The sequence below is a fragment of the Callorhinus ursinus genome, unplaced genomic scaffold (genome assembly GCF_003265705.2).
Source record: "Callorhinus ursinus isolate GAN/ISIS: 27379988/994484 unplaced genomic scaffold, GSC_fseal_2.0 scaffold34, whole genome shotgun sequence".
Taxonomy (NCBI): domain Eukaryota; kingdom Metazoa; phylum Chordata; class Mammalia; order Carnivora; family Otariidae; genus Callorhinus; species Callorhinus ursinus.
Genome location: NW_027397096.1, coordinates 4,639,494 through 4,658,502, shown reverse-complemented (window position 1 = coordinate 4,658,502; position 19,009 = coordinate 4,639,494). Strand labels below are relative to the sequence as shown.

At 45.7% G+C, this 19,009-nt stretch overlaps 1 non-coding gene across 1 annotated transcript; it reads left to right on the top strand.

Moving 5' to 3' along the window:
• Positions 1-7,585: 7,585 nt before the first annotated feature.
• On the top strand, positions 7,586-7,799 carry LOC112808476 (small nucleolar RNA U3). The gene has a single exon (XR_003204354.1). It is a non-coding gene; the product is annotated as a small nucleolar RNA U3 (small nucleolar RNA).
• The last annotated feature ends 11,210 nt before the right edge of the window (positions 7,800-19,009 follow it).

Here is a 19,009-nt window from a genome sequence, read left to right as displayed (position 1 = left end):
GCCTGGGTTCCAGGTTGCCCCTGGAGGCCCACCCAAGCCCCATCCTGGCTGTGTGTGTGCAGTCTGTGGTGTCGGTCCCCAGGGCAACACCAAGGCCATGGTGATGGCGACCACAGAGAAGCAGGGCCAACGGGCTTCTCTGCACACTCTTGTTCTCTCCAAGCACAACTGAAATCAGAAATAACTTTCTCCGCTGCCACAGGTATTTGAGGAAGGCTGCAGGCCCTGCGGCTGCGCTGCATTTCCCTTGCTCATTTTTTATTCACCCCAGATAATCATATTTTTCCAGGAAAGAGGGAGAAGGCCAGCATGCCGCGGAAGCCACACCGGCCGAGCACCTACCATGCCCAAGCACTGTATAACATACACGTATCATCTCGTTTGAGTCTCATAACAATACTACGAGGTACATGTTATTACTGCTGTTTTACAGATGAAGAAAGCGAGGCTCAGAGAGGTTAACTAACTTTCCCAAAGTCACACAGTTACCATGATCTGGAACTGGATTTCAAGCCCTGCCAAGCCTGTATCTAAAGCTCTTTTCTTCTTTCCCAGGAATGAGAATCCTCTTGCCCCTGAAGCCTATAAGGACCATTGCAGGACCAGGAGACAACCCCATCTCTGCCACCCAAATATGGAGCTGGGGCCATAAACACTGGCAAAGATCACAAGCACCATACTCAGTAAAATGAATCTGAGCCGTCCCTGAGGTTCTTTGCTTCTGTCTGTAAGACAATTGAACTCCAGGTATTCGGTTCTGGCCTGAACTCATTCCTGAGCCAGCCACCTACCACAACCCTGCCTCCCAGAGCTCAGACCAAGCCATAAGCCTTCCCCGTGTAGCTGACCTAACCCACCACTGAGTTCCATTTCCGCTGAATCCCACGACAGCACAGTGGTTCAGCACCTAGGCTCAGGAGCTATACAGCCTGGGTTCAAATCCTGGTTCTTAATACTAATATGACCTCTAGCAAGTTACTCAACCTGTCCTTGGCTCAGTTTCCCATTTGCGAAATGGGGCTAATGAGAAAACTCACCACCACGTGGGGCTGTGAGGACTGGGCGTTAGCGTGTGAAAAGGCTTATAACATAGTAAGTTGGCTAACGTTGCTATTTCTGGTTTGATTAAAACTGCCTGAGCATACGTCCTCCACATCCAGAAAGAACCCTTTCCAGGACCTGCAGCGTCCCATTCCAAAGACTATATGTAACAGCCCTGCCAGCCCCCTCACCTCACCTATCACCCCTTCCAGAGAACCAGGAAGGGACTGGCCGGGAGGCCTTTCCACATAAAGGAGGATGCTCTTTGAAACTGGCCAGGTGTGGCCTTAACAGTTCACAGGCCAGCTGCACCCCTGTTTCCCTTCATGTGGTACGGATTGCTTCACCACATTCAGGCCTCACCTTGAACCCTCAGACTCTTTCCTCCAATTGCCTGTGCCTGGCCTGGAGGCGGTGCCCTACACAGAGAGCAGGAGAAACAGCTGCTCATTACTTGTCTCCTCTCCTCCATTAGGATATGAATCACTTCACGAGAGGGGACTCTACAGCCAGAGAGTGAATTGGTGACCTCACTGCTCAGTTCACTAGGTTCCAGGCATGCCAAACCGCCAGTGACCTTTTTTTCCCCTTTGATGAGTTGATGCCTGGCTTCAGTGGCAGAGGTCCCTCCCCCAAGGCCCCAGCCCCTGCCCCCGCCACCCCCCCCCCCACAACGATCCAGGTGCAGAACCACTCTGGCACATCAAGAGATTCTAGACTCTCAATGGCACAGGTTAGAGTTTACTGTGTGTGTTTATGGTTTTTCCCCATCAGTGCCCTGCCTGGTAATAGCAAAGCCAAGTTGAAGCCAGGCTGGCCCAGGACGCAGAAGCAGAATGCTAATTCTGTATCAGGTCTCTTTCAACTCAGCCATCCTGAATGCGCCAAGGTAACTCCATGCAATCCTCTCCTTCATGCCACCCCTGTCCACCTGTCTAGTGGGTAGAGCAGTGCACCTTCCTTCCCTGGTCCCTTCTGTCAGCTGACATGTATTTCCTCCTATATCAGAACTTTAAAAAAAAAAAGATACTCACCGAGCTCCTGATTTGTAGCAGGTCATGTGCTAAGTGATCAACAGGTACTCTCTCATTTATTCCTCACAAATACCCTGCAAGGTAGGTAGTGTTATTAACCCCATTTTATTGATGTGGAAACTGAGGCTCAGCACAGTTAAGAAACTTGCCTGGATTTCACATCCAATGAACAAACAGCTGAGCCAGGATTTGGATGAGGTCTCTCCAACTCTAGAACCCATTTTGATACTAGCACACCGTGTGTCTTCCTGCAAGGTTGCCTTATCCTCCCTGCAGATGCGTCTTCACACTAGTTCTGCCCCCTCCATGATTCGAGGCAGAGGTTCTTTACCATGAGCACCCACTGCTACACCCAGGCACCTCTTAGCCACTTCTACTTTGCTGCCTTAAGTCGCTTATGTGATTCTGAGCAAAGCAGCTTAAGATTCTCAGTCTTGTTTTAATATCAAGAGGTCTGAGTTCCTAGACCTGTGACATATTCATTGACTGGCATTGTAAGAAATACCAAAATTAAAAATGAATGGGGAAAGGGGCGCCTGGGTGGCTCAGTCGGTTGGGCGTCTGCCTTCAGCTCAGGTCATGATCTTGGGGTCCTGGGACGGAGACCCTGGATCAGGCTCCCTGCTGGGTGGGGAGTCTGCTTGTCCCTCTGCCCCTCCCCCTGCTCCTGCTCTCTCTCTCAAGTAGGTAAATGAAATCTTTTTAAAAAAATGAATGGGAAAAATAATTTAAGATGCTGAAATCTCGTAATGGATACCTAGGTGGGTATTATCATATAATCATCCCTATTATTGTTAACATTTTAAATTTTCATCAGGTTTTAAATAAAGAATTTAATAATTTAAAGAAAAGAAAAGAAAGAAGAGAAATACCAGAGTTAAAGACCTAGAGCAGCCCCACCAGTAGCTGGATTTGAAATCCACTATCCTGGTACCAGGATCTGAGCACCCGAGTGTGGTCACCTAGACTCAGTATATGAAGAAAGCATAAGCCGTGTTTCCCAGTCTGTCCTAGGGAACCCTTACCCCAAGAGATGCTATACCAAAAAAGGTTCCATAGTTAAACAGGTTTGAGAGACTCTATATACTCTAGTTCCTGTCTCAGGGTTTACTACACTCCTCAGCAAATTATAAGGTTGAGAAGTTTTTCGGTGAAGAGATCTGTCTCCCTTTATTTGACTCAGTGCCTCTTCAATTTATGTAATCCCAGAACCCTTTCATCCTTTTTAGGTGCCACAGACTTCAGTGTTCAGCGGGACAGACTTTGGGAAATGCTGTTCTGGCATCTCCATCCCCCTCCAGACCAGGTTCGTCTGCTGATCACCAGCCTGCCCGCTCTACTAGCCGCCCACCCTACGGGCGGCGCCAACAAGGCCAGCAGCACGTGGCCTGGGCCCTTGGGCTGCCTCTCTGGTCCCTGGACTCTGGAGCCAGTAGCCAGCCCAGCCCGCAGCTGACCTCCCTTGACTCGATCCCCCACCTTCGGGTGCCCCCGGCCTCCCGACTCCTGGTGCCAAGAGCGCACGCCTGCTCCCCGCCAGGGAGGACATGCCGGAGAGCAAGGCTGGGTGACAAGGCGGGCCGCACTTGAGCAGAGCCGCGTGCTGGGGAATCGGCCTGTGTCTGAGCAGAGGCATCCAACAGCTTGCAGGACGAAGACACAAACAGCTCCCAAGCTCCAAACGCCTTCACAGACTTCCAGCGTGTGAAAGAACCCACGTGTTTCTCCAGCACCCTACCCACCAGGGGACACCCGCCGCAGCCGCCTCCGCCCCCAACAGCCAAAGTCATGCGACTGCTACCAGCCTTTGTCCGGCAGCTTGGAAGGACAGGGCCGGCGTCACTGGTACGTTCTGTCCAGCTCAAAGCCCAGGACAGAGGTCGAGAAATAGGAAGGACCACAAGAGTCCCAGGATGGGGTGGGCTGCGGATGTGGGGTGTGTGAAATCAGGATAGCCGTCTACTTCCTCATGAAATTTGCTTCTCCAAGCCAAGTGTCCTCTTTTTATAGGACCGGGATTAATAACATCCCCAACTAAGGACCCTGTGTGCCTACGGGTATCTAAAACGATGCTGATGGGTCCACGTGAGTCTGTGTGAGTAGGGGAGGGAGGTCAAGAACGCAGGAAGAAGCCAAAACGGAAGGGTTCTATTAGACCGCACTGCCTTTAAAAGGTCCATGTTTCCCATGATTGACAATTAACTTTGGCATCAATGAACTGCTCCCCTTTCCCGCCTCCATTCCCCCCTCCACATGGGTCCCCCCCACCATGAAATTTATAGTCTGTCTCTTGGATTGCTACAGTCTACAGCAAGCATAGGACCAAAACAACAACTAGAAGGCAAAGCAATTAACCATTTCCCCAGGCTGAAGTTCTAGCCTCTTACTGCCTTGATAATTTACTCTGTAAAGTGGCAGGCCCCTTGGCTCAGAGTCACTTTCCAAATCTCTTTAAAAGTCCCTGAATTCTGCTGAGTCTGATTTCACTCTATGAACAGGACAGAAAACAATAAGGTCTTCAACACTTCACTGTTTGGTGCTAAATATCAGCCGTGATACTTAACTTAAAAGCCTATAGTTATTAATACAACTTGGTTCTCCTGCAAAGCTTCCATTTCCTGGTATACTAGGAGAAGAGAATTAGTGGTTTCATTGTTTCAGTGCATCTCTGGAGCAGCGGACCAAAGATTATATCACTGGGTATCATCCCTTCTCCACACATCTTCCGCTTTCCACAGAGATCCTGCAGCCCTCGGACCCAGCTTCATGGTTCCGGTGGAAAAGCTGTGGAGGTTCTGAGCTTTCAGGGAAGATACAAGAAATGCGAATACCAAGACCGAAAGGAGCCAACATTTTATCACAGTCTGTCCAATTCTGAACCAGTGATATTGTCTACTCTGACTTCTCCTCGCTCCCAACTGCATTTTCTCCTGCTTCCTATCCAAAGGAACAGCTCCACCATCCGCCACTGGCTCAAGTTACCAACATGGCGGTCCTCTGGGACGTACCCATTTCCCTCACCACTATCCCTGTGCCAGATCCACCCGGTCTCCTAAGTCCTGTCAGGCCTATTCTTTCTTCTCCAGCCTACCACTACCGCCTTCGTTCAGACCACCATCTCTTCCCCTGGGTTAACAATAGACTCCTACCTGGTCTCCCTGCCTCCAGGCTTGCTCCCTTCTCTCTATTCTCTGCACTAGAGCCAGGATGATCTTTTAGATCAAAACCAAAATGGATCATGTCACTGCTCTGCTTAAAACCTCCCAGAAACTCAGGGCGCCTGGTGGCTCAGTCAGTTAAGCGTCTGCCTTTGGCTCAGGTTGTGATCGAGTTCCGCATCGGGCTCCTTGCTCAGTGGGGAGTCTGCTTCTCCCTCTGCCTCTCCCCTACCCCCACCCAGGCTTGTGCTCTCTCTCTCTCTGGCTCGCTTGCTCTCTCAAATAAATAAATAAAATCTAAACAAACAAACAAACAAACAAACAAACAAAACTCAGAAACTACCTGCATTCACCAGGACAAAATTCAAACCCTGATCTTGGTAACTAATACCCTTCATGTTGGTGTCCAGGCCCCGTCTCTAGCTTCCTTTCTTGTACCCCCTCTCTTATCAAATATTAAACTATTGTCATTCTCAGAACACACCATGCCTTTTCATGCCTCTAGCCTCTGCACGTACTGTTTCCACGTTCTGGACCCAGTTTCCATCTTTCTCCTGGCTAAGTCCATTCCATTCTCCAAAGACTCAACTCATGCATAACTCCCTCTGGAAGACTTGCTAGAGAGGTAAACAGCCCATCTTGCCTCCCTACCCTTCCCAAGGGTTCACATAAAATCAGGCTGTTTTGTTGTTGTTTCTTAGCCCTCTGGTATGTGGCACAAAGTAAGGCAGATCTCTGAGCAATTCCTGACCCGCAGCATTCACCTTCCTTTGCTTTTTCCTAACAGGGCCCCACTTTGTTCTGGTACTCACTGTCTCCCAAGAAGCTCCAAGTTTCCGGGAAAGCTGATAGCATCTGATTGGTCCAAGGGTAAATGCGCTTCCTTTCACAAGAATTGGCTCAAGAATGTCATGTCACCCAGTTCTGGCTAATGAGATAGGATGTTTCTTGAAAGAAACAGGAGGTGCTAGATGTCCTTGCTTCTTCTTCCACATAGGATGTATATTTGGTGTCGGGGTCCCTTTGGCAGTCGGATGAATTCTGTGGACCCCTTCTTAGAATGATATTTTTAAATACATCAAATAAACTACATGCAAAAAATTATAATAAAACACAACTACTAAAATATTGAAACAGCATATGTATGATATAGTAATATATGCAATACTTTGTTAACATATTCAATATCAAGATCTAGTGGTGGGTCTAATAACTACTATAATTTCAAATTAAGCATAAAGTATATTCATGATATATTCACAATTATAATGTTACTTGAACATACATGTGATTTCTGTCGGTGGCAAACCCACACTGCCCTACTACTACCGTAGTTTGTTACCTACATTCATAATTGAAGGAAATAACAAAGTTTAGTTAAGAGTTTGGTGATGTGATTCTTTTTCCCACTCAGGTTCATGGGTCCCTGAGTTTATCCATGGAGCTCAGAAAAGAACCCCTGATCTGGACTTTGTACTCTCTGGTTGTGATGGCTGGTACCACCGCAGCCATTTTGCTCACAACCTAAGGATGAACTAGTATGGAGGTTAGCATAGCAAAAAGATGAAAAGAAACTAGGTCCTTGATGCTGATGCCGAGTCTCTAAACCAACAAACCCTGGAGCCCATGGACTTCAGTTAAGAAGAGTAATAAAATTACTTATTGTTCAAGCCCATTTGGGCCAGGGTTTCTGTCTCTTTCGCTAATTTTCAGGGAACAAAAAATGTTTAACTTCATATCAGAGTCACTGTCATAAGACAGAACAAATGCAACATCTACATTGAGCTCCCAAACAAAGCGGAAAGCCCCTCTCCTAACTAAAAGCCATGTATTTTATTTTTTTTATTTTAATTACAGTGTAGTTAACAGAGACTAAAAGCAATTTAAACTACCCTGCTATGTTCATAGTGTAGGACAATACTGATCCCCCAGAGATCGCGTCAGCCCTGAGCCCTGGGCCACAGAGGCTAGAGAAGCACCTGTCCCACAGTACCATCTTTTTTTTTTCTTTTAAGATTTTATTTGTTTTTCAACAGAGAGAGAGAGAGTGACAGTGAGAGAGGGAACACAAGCAGGGGGAGTGGGAGAGGGAGAAGCAGGCTTCCCGCTGAGCAGGGAGCCCGATGTGGGGCTCCATCCCAGGACCCTGGGATCATGATCCGAGCCAAAGGCAGACGCTTAATGACTGAGCCACCCAGGCGCCCATCCCACAGCACCATCTTGCAAAGCATATTGGATGGAGGTGAAGCCTTGCACAGGGACCAGTCGACGAGCACTCTTTTCCTAACTGCCGCATGTTGAGCATGCCTGAAAGCACTAGCAAGCATTCTGAATTTAAAAGCTGACATTCCAAAGACTATACTTTCAGGGATCATTTCTACAGTTCGTTACTAGAGAAGTTTCTCTGAACACGTAGAGTACCCAAAACCATGAAGAGGAGGTGCAATGTCCCTTCCTGAGCATGAAGCTGGCTCTGGGCGTGGCTTCTGCAGTTGCCCTTTGTCATTGATGGTCGTTCTTCTCCTCCTCTGGGAAACTAGGAGGGAAGGGACACCATTTGAGTAGTTTTTGGGGGGTAGGGGAGGATAAAGGCTGACCCTCCGTCATCTACAGCAGGGGGTGAGAACAACGTGGGACAGCCAAAAGAGCAGTACTATTCAAACTATTCGTCCCTAGAAAAGATGGAACTTGAGCACATGTCAGAAACACCTTGAATATGCATCAGGAACATGAGAGAGAGGTTTCAGGGCCCTGTCCCCACAGGTTCTGCTTCAATAGGTTGGCAATGGACCCCAAAATTTGCATTTCCAAAATGTTCGGGGTTATGCTGATGCTGGGGACCACACTTGGAGAAGCACTAGCCTAGAAGCTGTGCAGCAACCCAGAATTACTTCCTCACCCACATGGCTAATGATATCACTTAGGGAAAAGGAACTGGCCTTAAAAATTCATCAGGTAGTAATATTCTGAGCCACTGATCTAGTTTTCTTTATCAAATGTGGTTTGAGCCAGAATTGTGATTTGGTACTATCTTTGGTGGTAGAGTGCTGGATAAGTATAAGTGTACATAAGTATATTACATATACTTACAATGAAATAAATTGTTAAAAACAAAGGTAATAAATACTCAGAACTCCTCACTTTCCAATTATTTTACCACATTTTATTATTATCTATGCTCTTGAGGTTATTTACATCTAGTCTGTATGGTAGAAATACTACAAATAATGTTGTGTTATTTTGCATCTCTTTCCAAATCCACATTCTGTGACTTAAGGGTGGTAGATTGAAATCAGCCACGGTGAGAGTATTTGCATCATGGAAATTGTTGATTGCATAGACTTAAGAAAATGATGAAGAAATGTCAATAATGCAGATTCGATTTAAACGCATGTTGTATCTATAATTGTTACATTGGTTTTTTTTTTTTGAAGAGTGTTTATTTATTTATTTGAGAGAGCGAGAAGAGCATGAGAGGGGGGAGGGGCAGAGGTCCCTGCCGAGCAGGAAGCCCAATGTGGACCTCGATCCTGGAACTCCAGGATCCTGACTTGAGCTGAAGGCAGTCGCTTAACCAACTGAGCCACCCAGGCTTGTTACATTGTGACTGGAACAGAAAATTCAGGAAACATTCTCCCAGAGCTCAAAGCCTGCTACCTGATTCAGCAAAGAAGTCACTGTGTCATTAGTGAACGAACGAAGATCCAATAGACATCTTTGTTGTTTCTCTTCTTACTCCTTAACAGAAATGAAAATACAAACCCATACTCACATTGGAATTATACTCACCTATTTAGTGACATAAGTGCCTTCTTTGCTGAATAGGATAGTAATCAAGCATTTATTCATAGTCTGATTTTTTGTCAGATCATGGTTGAATTGCAACCATAGTTTGGCTACGGACACGGGAGTTCAACAAAGGTCGAGAATCGTGAGGATCAATTGCCTACATGGGGTTTACGGCACTGCATTGTGTGTCTTGTTATGTGTAAATGGTATGCCACGTTCCTTTTCCATCTATAAAACTTATAAAATTTTATAATAAACTTATATATAAATTATATAAAGTTTAAAATTAGCATTTTTTTTTTCCTGGAGAGCTGGGTTTTTAACATTTACCAGCGCCATCTTTTAATCATCTTTGAATCCAGAATGGGGTGGGCCCTCGCTGATCATTAAGGTTATGATTCTGGTGCCCAGAGTAAGCACAACGGGGTGAGCAGCTCCCTTACAGAATTGTTTCACCAGGCTTATTTCTTTTGAATGGGCCGCCTGTAACAATAGTATCTTTCATCCTTGTTGCAGTTGTCCTTGAGTGGGGACACTGGCGCTTTCATCCTCACATGCCTAGCTTGGTGCACTAGCCCTCACAGGGAGATGCCCCGAAAGTAACAAAACCAGGGCCACACCCAGCCTTCCAGCAGTTGTCTTTTCCTACAGGTTTACCGTGACACATGGCAGACAACTCCCTGGAGAGTCTCTCCGTGAGAACAGGACTGGGGAAGGGAGCTTCCTTCCTCCTCAGAGGTCTGGGGCAGTGGGGTAGCACGCTAAGGGGGGGGGGCTCCAGAGGCGGGCAGGGCCACAGAAACAGAGCATTCTGGGCAGTGGTGATTACTGTGCAACACGAGGCCTAGAGCTCCGCGGGGAGCAGAGGGTCTTTCCAGAGCTTGTGGAGATGTCAGACTGGCTGGACGTGTTCACCCACACCCTCGAGGACTCCCAGATATGCTAGAGAGGGGAGGCCTAGTCCCACAGTTACTCAGGTGGGACTACCCAGCAGCAACTTTCCAGTTCCATGACTTAAGAGATCTCATTTGTACCCCATTTGTCAAGCTTCATTTTGCAGACAAGAAAGTCCATCTCAGGAGAGAGATGACTCAACCAAAGGAGTCACAGGATGAGTCAGAGTCCAGTGCTGTGGATGTGTGTCTGTTTCACCCAGGCTCTGCTCCAGGCAAGAAGTCTCCTTTAAATAAGCAGGGGAAGCATCAGCTCCTTGTATAGAAGCACGCTGAGCCAGCTGCCATGTCTGTGAATCAGCATTTGTGCTTCTCCCAGACCATTTACAGATGCTGGGAAGGAGAGTGCAGGGTGAGGGTGCTCCAGAAGCATGACGCTCACAGCTTTTACACAATGGCCAAGCTCTCCCCACCTTGGCTCATCATCCACCTGTTGCATATGTATCAGTCTGGCACCCCAATACAATGCAAGTTCCTATAGGCAAGGAACACGATGTCCATGGGCTTTGGGGTCAGAACTGGGTTTAAATATTGCTGTTGCCACTTACTAACTGTGACATTGGGCAAGTCCATCAAATGGGGAAAAAGTAAAGGAACAAAAATTTATTGAAGGCCTATACAAGGAGGATCTTTATAGTTGTAAGTGGTTGAATCCCAACTCAAACAGGATTAAGCAAAAAAGATAATTTACTGGCTCAGCAATCCCATTAATCCTGGAACAGATCTTCCTGGCTTCAGACGTGTTTGGACCCAGGGGAATATCTTCAGGACCCACCCTCACTCTCTCCGTTTCTGGAGTCCCCATTCTCTTGTGGACTCCATTATCAAACGGCTCTTTACTCAGAGTAGGAAAATGACTGATCAAACTCCAGTCATACATATGCTGCGGCTCAGGCCAAGCAGAAAGGAGAATACAACTCTTCTCAATAACGCCCTCCGGAATCCTAGGCGTCACTTGGCTTAGACCAATCTGAGTCACATGTTGTACCTCTGAGCCAATTACTCTGGTGAGCACTGATTGGCCATGCTTGGGGTCACATGCTCCTCCCTTGGCCAATGGCTGTGGGGAGGTAAATTCAGAGCTCTGGTTGGCCATGCTTGGGTCACATGCTCCTCCCCAGGAGGCGGGGATGAAGCCGGGTCCAGAGCACAGAACCACGAATGGAGTAGGCAGGAGAGTTTCACGAAGAGAAATGGACTCTCCCTGAAAGCAGGGGGAGTGGATTCTGGAAAACCAAAAAGCGTCATCACATGTTTGGTCATTATTTTAATCAAGCTCTCATAACGATGTAATTTAACCTTTCAGCTCTTCAGTTTCCTCTTTTGAAATGAGAATAATGATACCTACTAAGAAGAATAGCTACCACCTATTTAGTACTTACTATACCAGGCACTGGGTTAAGTGCTTTATATATTCCAACTCAGTTATTTATGTCTTAAGATTGTTGTTATTATTTTTTTAAGATTTTATTTATTTATTCCTGAGAGACAGAGAGAGAGAGAGAGAGAGGGAGGCAGAGGGAGAAGCAGGCTCCCAAGGAGCAGGGAGCCCGATGCGGGACTCGATCCCAGGACCCTGGGATCATGACCTGAGCTGAAGGCAGTTGCTTAACCATCTGAGCCACCCAGGCGCCCTTAAGATTGTCTTAAGATTGTTGTTAGACGTAAATTAAAATACATGACTTAAAAGGTCCTAGGCATTGTCCCTGGATATAGTAGGTGTTAAATGCTTAAATGTGTTTTATTTGTATCAGCCATTCACCTACTAGAGTATTAAGCATCTAACTGGTACGTATTGCAAAAGTTGCATTAATGAATGAACGTGTGGATTATTTCTGCATTTGATTATATTCTATCTAGTTGCACAAAGGTTGTGATATAACACACAGGACATACATTCAGCAATATAGTGCAATATATAGAGGAAAACAAAATCAGAACCAATGGACTATGTAAATTAGAATAGAATAACAAGGTAAGTGGAAAAGTAAAATGCATTCATGGAGACCATGAAATTAGTTTTTGAATTTGGCTCTGAGTTTCCTGGTAAACAAAAAGAAAAGGGAAACCCCATTAATTGCAGTTCTACAGTTCAAGAGTGTGGTTGGGGAGGGGGGACAGAGTATCATTCCTCAGGGAAAAGAATTTAATGCACTGGATTTTAAAAGATAAAGGAATTATGGTCAGGGGTGGGGCAGGTACAGGGACAGTTACCGATAGATCCTGTTCAGGGACAATGGCAGCAACTCTAGCACAGAAAGTAATGGGCAAGGCAGTATCTCACCTTTGCATCGGAGCAAATGCCCGAGGTACTTTGATAACAAGATGAGATGCCACTTTTGGTGTCTGATAAGAACTCGATCTCTGAAGGCGCAGTGCTTCCTACAGCCTTGGAAGGACTTCCCTCTGACAAGAGAGTCCACATTTAGAAAGGAAGTAGAACCTTGTCTCTAGGAAGAGGCTGACCCCGAGGGCCCGAGCTCCCTCCTCAAGGCCCGGAAAATGTTCCCCATGAAGCTTCGGGAGGAGAAATCAAGGGGTTCCCACCTAGCATCTCTCCTAGACAGGGCACCTCCTTTCGACTCCAAGGCTCTGGCCTACAGCTGGGAGAGAGTTAATTGTGGTGACCCAAATCTGCAGTCCCATTTTCAGCATGCTGAAAATTACTTTTTAATCCTGGCTTTCAAGGCTTGCCTGGGGAGCCATCTGCTGCACCCTCCCCCACCTCGGGCACATGGGATTACCCCCACCTGCCCCGTCTCACTTGCTTTTGTGGGGCCTAATTCTGCTCCTGCCCATCCAAAATAATAATAATTTAGAGGATGACAGTTTCATTTGTGGGGTGGGAAGCGAGCCTAGATTTTAAAACAACAAAAATCAAGGTCTTCCAGCCCAGATTAAATAGAAAGCAATTTGAGAGGTCAGAATCCGTGTAAACAATTTGCAGGTCTAGGATAATCAGACCTCGAAGCCTCAGGGATGCGGTGCCATCTGCTGCAGGCTTCCGGGGCTGGGCAACATGGAACTTGGGGGTTTTTCTGGGCTTCAATACTTGGGCATCGGTGGGTTACAAAAGTGAGTGATACACCCATGACTCTGGGTTCGTTCCACCCAAGGAAACAGCAGAAATCCCTGAACTCCCATTGGACAAAACCCATCGATTATGGACAAATTTGTGTAGACCACCTACTGTGTGCCTCAGGTTACACCCTTAAGGACCTTACTCACCAGCAGAAGATGGAGATGAGTCATTGAAGAGGACCCAGTATTAAGTGTGAAGTGTGCTATGAAAAGGGGTCTCTGGGAGTGCTGAGAGAGCACCAACCCTCTGGGTTGGGTGGAGTTTAAGCTGAGCCTTAAAGAAAAGGAGTTCACCAGATGGACAAGGTGAGACAGGGCATTCCAGGGAAAGGGAATAGCATAGTCAGAGGTCTGAGAGGGAATGGTGCTTCTGAGGAGGGTGCAGGGAAAGAGTTCTCATCCACATGGCTGATAGAAGTATTGATTGCTTGGGTACCACCTCTATGAAGGACAATCTAGCAATAATTTTTGAAATTTCAAATACACATATCCTTTCACACAGAAATTCCACTTCCAAAAAAAAAAAAAAAACAAGAAAAGAAAAGAAATTCCACTTGCAAGAATTTATCTTGCAAACACACTTCCGGTGTGCAAAGTGACGTACTCAACAAGGTTATTCAATAAGAGAAAGGTTTGCAAAAAAAAAAAAAAGAGAGAGAGAGAAAGGTTTGCAATGACCTAAATGCCCACCAACAGGAGGCTGGTTAAGTGAATTATAGTACAGCCATACAAAGAATACTCTGCAATGGAAGAAAGAATGAAGTAGTTCTTTATGTTCTGGTATGAAATGATCTCCAAGAGTATTGTTAGGTGATAAAAAAAAAAAAATGAGGGATCAACCAAATGCAATGTGTAGACCCTGCTTGAATTTTGATTTGAACAAAGCAGCATCTGTTAAAAAGGGGGAGAGAGATAAAGAGAGGGGAGACCATTAGGGAAATCTGAATGCTGACTGGCTAGTTTATGATATATTTTTTTTACATGTGATAGATATTGTGGTTATATTTTTTAAGTCATTCTTTTAGTGATATATGCTGAATTATTTATAGATGAAATTATGTGATGTCTGGGATTGGCTTTAAAATAAAATCAGGGGAGTGGGACACCTGGGTGGCTCAGTCGGTTAAGCAGCTGACTCTTGGTTTCAGCTCAGGTCATGGTCTCAGGGTCCTGGGATCCAGCCCCGCATTGGGCTCAGTGCTCAGCGGGGAATCTGCTCAAGGATCCTCTCTCTCTCCCTCTGCCCCTACCCCTGCTCATGCTCTCACTCGCTCTCTCCCTCTAAAATAAATAAATAAATCTTTAAAAAAAATAATTGGGGTTAGAGCTGGGGGTGTCAGTAAAATAAAATTGACCATGTATGAGAACTCTTGAAGTGAGCTGATGGCTATATGGGGGTTCACACTATTTTCTCTACTTTTGCTTATGTGGGAATTTTTTTTCTGTAATAAAAAGTTCTTAGAAAGCAAGAAGCAGGGTAGTATATTTAATATGCTGCCATTAAAGTAAAAAGAGTAAACTCTCACAAAAAATTATATATATATATATATATATATATATATATATACACAGATGTGTATTTGTTGAATGAATGAATATCTTCTTGGGAACTATCAGACTATCTGGGAATAAAATTAGCCTAAATAGTCTGATAGTAATAATTATAGTATAGTCTGAAAAATGGGAGGATGTGAAGGAGGAAACGAATAACCGTAAGCAGGGAGAGGGGGTAGTTGAGAAGATTTCTCAAGAGGAGATGCTATCTGTGCTACAGCCCCAAAGACGCCCAGCAGCTTGCCAGATGAGTGTGAGAAGTCATGCATTTTGAATTGAAGGAAAATCAGGAGCAAAGGCAGGAAACTTGAAAGAACGTAGCATGTTTAACTAAAAATACGACTTTTGTTTAAAAATTACCAAAATCAATACTGTACTGTTGTCTTATATATAGAAATTTAACAATAGCTCTTCAAAAAAAAAAAAAAGACGTATGCGCCCATAAAAAGAGCAGAAACAATAGATTTGCCTCTTTGCTTGTATGTGTATAACAAGTCTCTGGAAGAAACACATGTAGCTGGTAAAATCGGTGGCCTCTAGGAAGGTGGACTGTGGCTGGAGGACCGGGCAAGAAGGAGACTTTTCAGTTTTCTTTTTTGCATCTTTTGAATTTTTTTTTAAACATAAGACTATTATTTATTTATTTATTTATTTATTTATTTTAAGTAAGCTCTACCCACAATGTGGGGCTTGAATTCTCGTAGAGCACGAGATCAAGAGTCTTGTGCTCTACCGACTGAACCAGCCAGGTACCCTGTTTCTTTTGAATTTTGAGTCAAGTGAATGCATTACCTATGCTTTTAAGTTGAAAAATGTTAAAAATATATAAGATTTGGAATCGGAATTACCTGTCTAGCTTGAGCAAGTTACTCAGCCTCTACCTCTATAAACCTGTTCTTCATCTATGGGATGGGGACGATAACATCAGAATCTTCGTCATGGCAGCGTTATGGGATTAAATGAAATACACTAAGTTAAATAATGTAATAAATGAAATTCTGCCTGGAGAGCACTGTTCTGAACACCAGCTGATGTAAACGGCAAGGCCAGGACTCAACCCACAACGATTTGATTCCACAGTCTGTGTACTTTCCAATCCAAAAGTTAATCACCCAGCAAGTTCAAGAGGGTCCCCAGGTTGAAGACGGGAATGGGATCAGTCTGAAGCTTAGATGTTATGGCCTCGTGGGTCTTTATTATCCATGATCAGCTTTGCCAAGAAGACTGTGCAGGCGCTCATCATCAGCAGCACTCCGATATTTTCAATGGTCTTGTCTCTCCTAGGAAGGATCAATGAAGGTCAAATGGATGAAAGGCGTAATCTTGTCTATACAACCAGGACCAAATCTTTTTTTTTTTTTTTAAGATTGTATTTATTTGTTCGACAGAGAGAGACACAGTGAGAGAGGGAACACAAGCAGGGGAAGTGGGAGAGGGAGAAGCAGGCTTCTCTCTGAGCAGGGAGCCCGATGCGGGGCTCGATCCCAGGACCCCGGGATCATGACCTGAGCCGAAGGCAGACGCTTAAGGACTGAGCCACCCAGGTGCCCCCAGGACCAAATCTTGCTCTCTGAGAGAAGCGGTTCTTCCCAAGCTGCTCACAGACCGCTGGTTCCAACAGCAGAAAACCCTGGCCTGGAAGTCACGAGGTTTGAGACCCAGGGTTGGGAGTTGAGGTTTGTCTTTATTCACAAAACATATAACCTAAATCATATACCTTAACCTCACTGGGCCTAGGTTTTCTCATCTGCAAAATGGGAATAAAAATGCCTGCCCTAGTTATCTCTCGGGGTTGACGTGCATAGTTAATGCAAAGATATGTGTGATATTACACCTTCTAACTCAGACTTGAGACTATTAGGATCTTTTCCAATCCACTTTACCCACGCATATTCTTTGGTCCACAGAGATGTATCATCTACATAAGGTAAAAATGTGATCAAAGGTAAGTTGAAAATGCTGACCTTCCATTAGCAAGTCAAAGCTGTCACTTTGAAGTTCCCTAAACTGTCCTCCTCTCCTCTGTCAAAGAGATTACAACACACACAGGTGGGTGGGAAAGATCCTGTGCCCCATAAATACATGTAGGCGATATCCATCTATTTCAAATGTCTGTCCTTAGTGAGAGCTGCAGCTGTCTTGATGTGGCTAAATGAAGTAGGGAAAAATCAGAAAAATGCAAATGAGATTCTTATTTTAGGCAAATCAATCTCAGCAATGCTCATATCTGATCAAGCTTATCTTTAGGACGATCATTAGGATAATGGATTAATGAAAAAGTTTATTTTTGCCCTGTCTGTTCTCAGCTCTCAAGATCCTTCAGATCACATCTTGACTCTGCCAGACACCCCCCCCAAAAAAACTCCCTATAAGTCAGTTTGGTGACAGTACCTCCAGCATTAATGCTGGAGGGGACCCTGGCAAGCACAGGGTCCAGCTCACCCCAAGGCCACCGGCACGGCGCTGCTCCCACCTCTTCTCACATGACATGAGCCAGCCGCAGCCACCCTTGGACTGCAGGGTTTCCCGTGAGGAGCCCCAGAAAGAGGATGAGGAAGATATGTGGGACTTTTTTTCATGAGGAATTCTTTGAGGGACAGTGAAGTGAGGAGGTTAAGGGCATGAGCTTGGAAATCAGGCAGTCCTGGTTGAATCCCAGCTCTCTCATTTACCTGCTGGATGACCCTAGCTTCCATGAGCCTCAGTTTTCTCATCTGTAAAATGGGGATAATGACATCTATTTCATAGTGTTGCAGCATGACCTAAATGAGAATTATGTGTGTAAAGCACTTTGTGGGACATGTCTGACATGGGGTAAAAATGAGAGCTACTGAGCACTTCGTGTACATCAGCACTGTCCCAGATCCTTTATGCGCACTTATTTAACACCAGCAACAGCCTTACAGCATAGATGTTATTAGTCCCCTGTTAAAAAGAAGAGGAAGAAGCTGAAGACCCTGAGAGGTTGAGGTACACAGCAAAGTGGCCAAGTTAAGACTTGCACCCATGGCTCTAGAGCCCAAACTCTCACTCCTACCTTTCAGCTACTGGCAGCTCACTTTTTGACCCGACCAAGATGGAGAAGGGGTCTCCCTACCTGGCACAGAAGCTGGACTTGTGAACCTTTCCAGAAGTCTGTATAATGAGAAAAAGAGGGCACCTGGTCAAGAAGGGAGAGGCAGGTAAAGGAGAAGGTAGAGGGGACATGGTGCTTTCACAATGCAATATGAAGGAGAGCCAGAGGTATCCCATCGGCAGGCAGCCACTTTCTGGTGTGGAGAGGCCATCACCCGGCCAGAGCCCCCAGCGCCCCCCCCCCCCCCCCCCCCCCCCCCGTCCTGAGCCTGAAGCTTTGGCTAAGGTTCTCTCTCCCCTGCGTGGTGGGAAGGGGGCTGGAGAAACATCCTAGGTCTTTGTGGAGATGAAAGTCAAGGCACCCTCCCAACGCCTTTTTCATTTCAAGCATTAGATCACTTTGAACCAGAGCCACAGTGGGACTGGAAGGTGGGAGTCAGACCGGGGAAAATGGTGTTTGGAAATATCCTCCCTCTGAGTCCAAAAATGTCTGGCTATGGAAAAGCCCAGATTCTTAGGAACAGCATAATGATTGAGACTAAGGACTCAGAACTCAGGCCTATTTCAGCTCGAACATTTACACAGATCCATGACCTTGGGAGATGGTCTTAACCTGGGGTCTTGCTTTTCTCATCTGTAAAGTGGGGCTAACAATACCTTCCCATAGGGTTTTGAGGATTAAATAAGAGAATTTGTACAGAGCCTAGATAGGGCCTGGCACGGAGCAAGTGGTTAATAAGTAGTAACTAGTTTTTGTTATATGTGGTGGCTTTAAATTTCTGAAAGACAAAAATACTGAAACAAAACAAATGAACATGGCAGGGGGTGAGGGAAAGAGAGGCAAGCCAAGAAACAGACTCTTGGGCGCCTGGGTGGCTCAGTTGGTTAAGCGACTGCCTTCGGCTCACGTCATGATCCTGGAGTCCCTGGATCGAGTCCCACATCGGGCTCCCTGCTCAGCGGGGAGTCTGCTTCACCCTCTGCCCCTCCCCCCCTCTCATGTGCTCGCTCTCATTCTCTCGCTCTCAAATAAATAAATGAATAAAATGTTTTTAAAAAAAGAAACAGACTCTTGACTATAGGAAGCAGACTGAGGGTTGCTGGAGGGGAGCTGGGGAGGAGATGGGGGAAATAGGGGATTAGAGAGGGCGCTTGTGATGAGCACCAAGTGTTGTATGTGAGCGATGAATCACTACATTCTACACCTGAAACTAATATTACACTTGTATGTTAACTAGCTGGAATTTAAATAAATATTTGGAGTACAGGAAAAAAATTAACACCAAAAATACATATTCAGTTGACTGTGTGTGTCAAGTGGGGA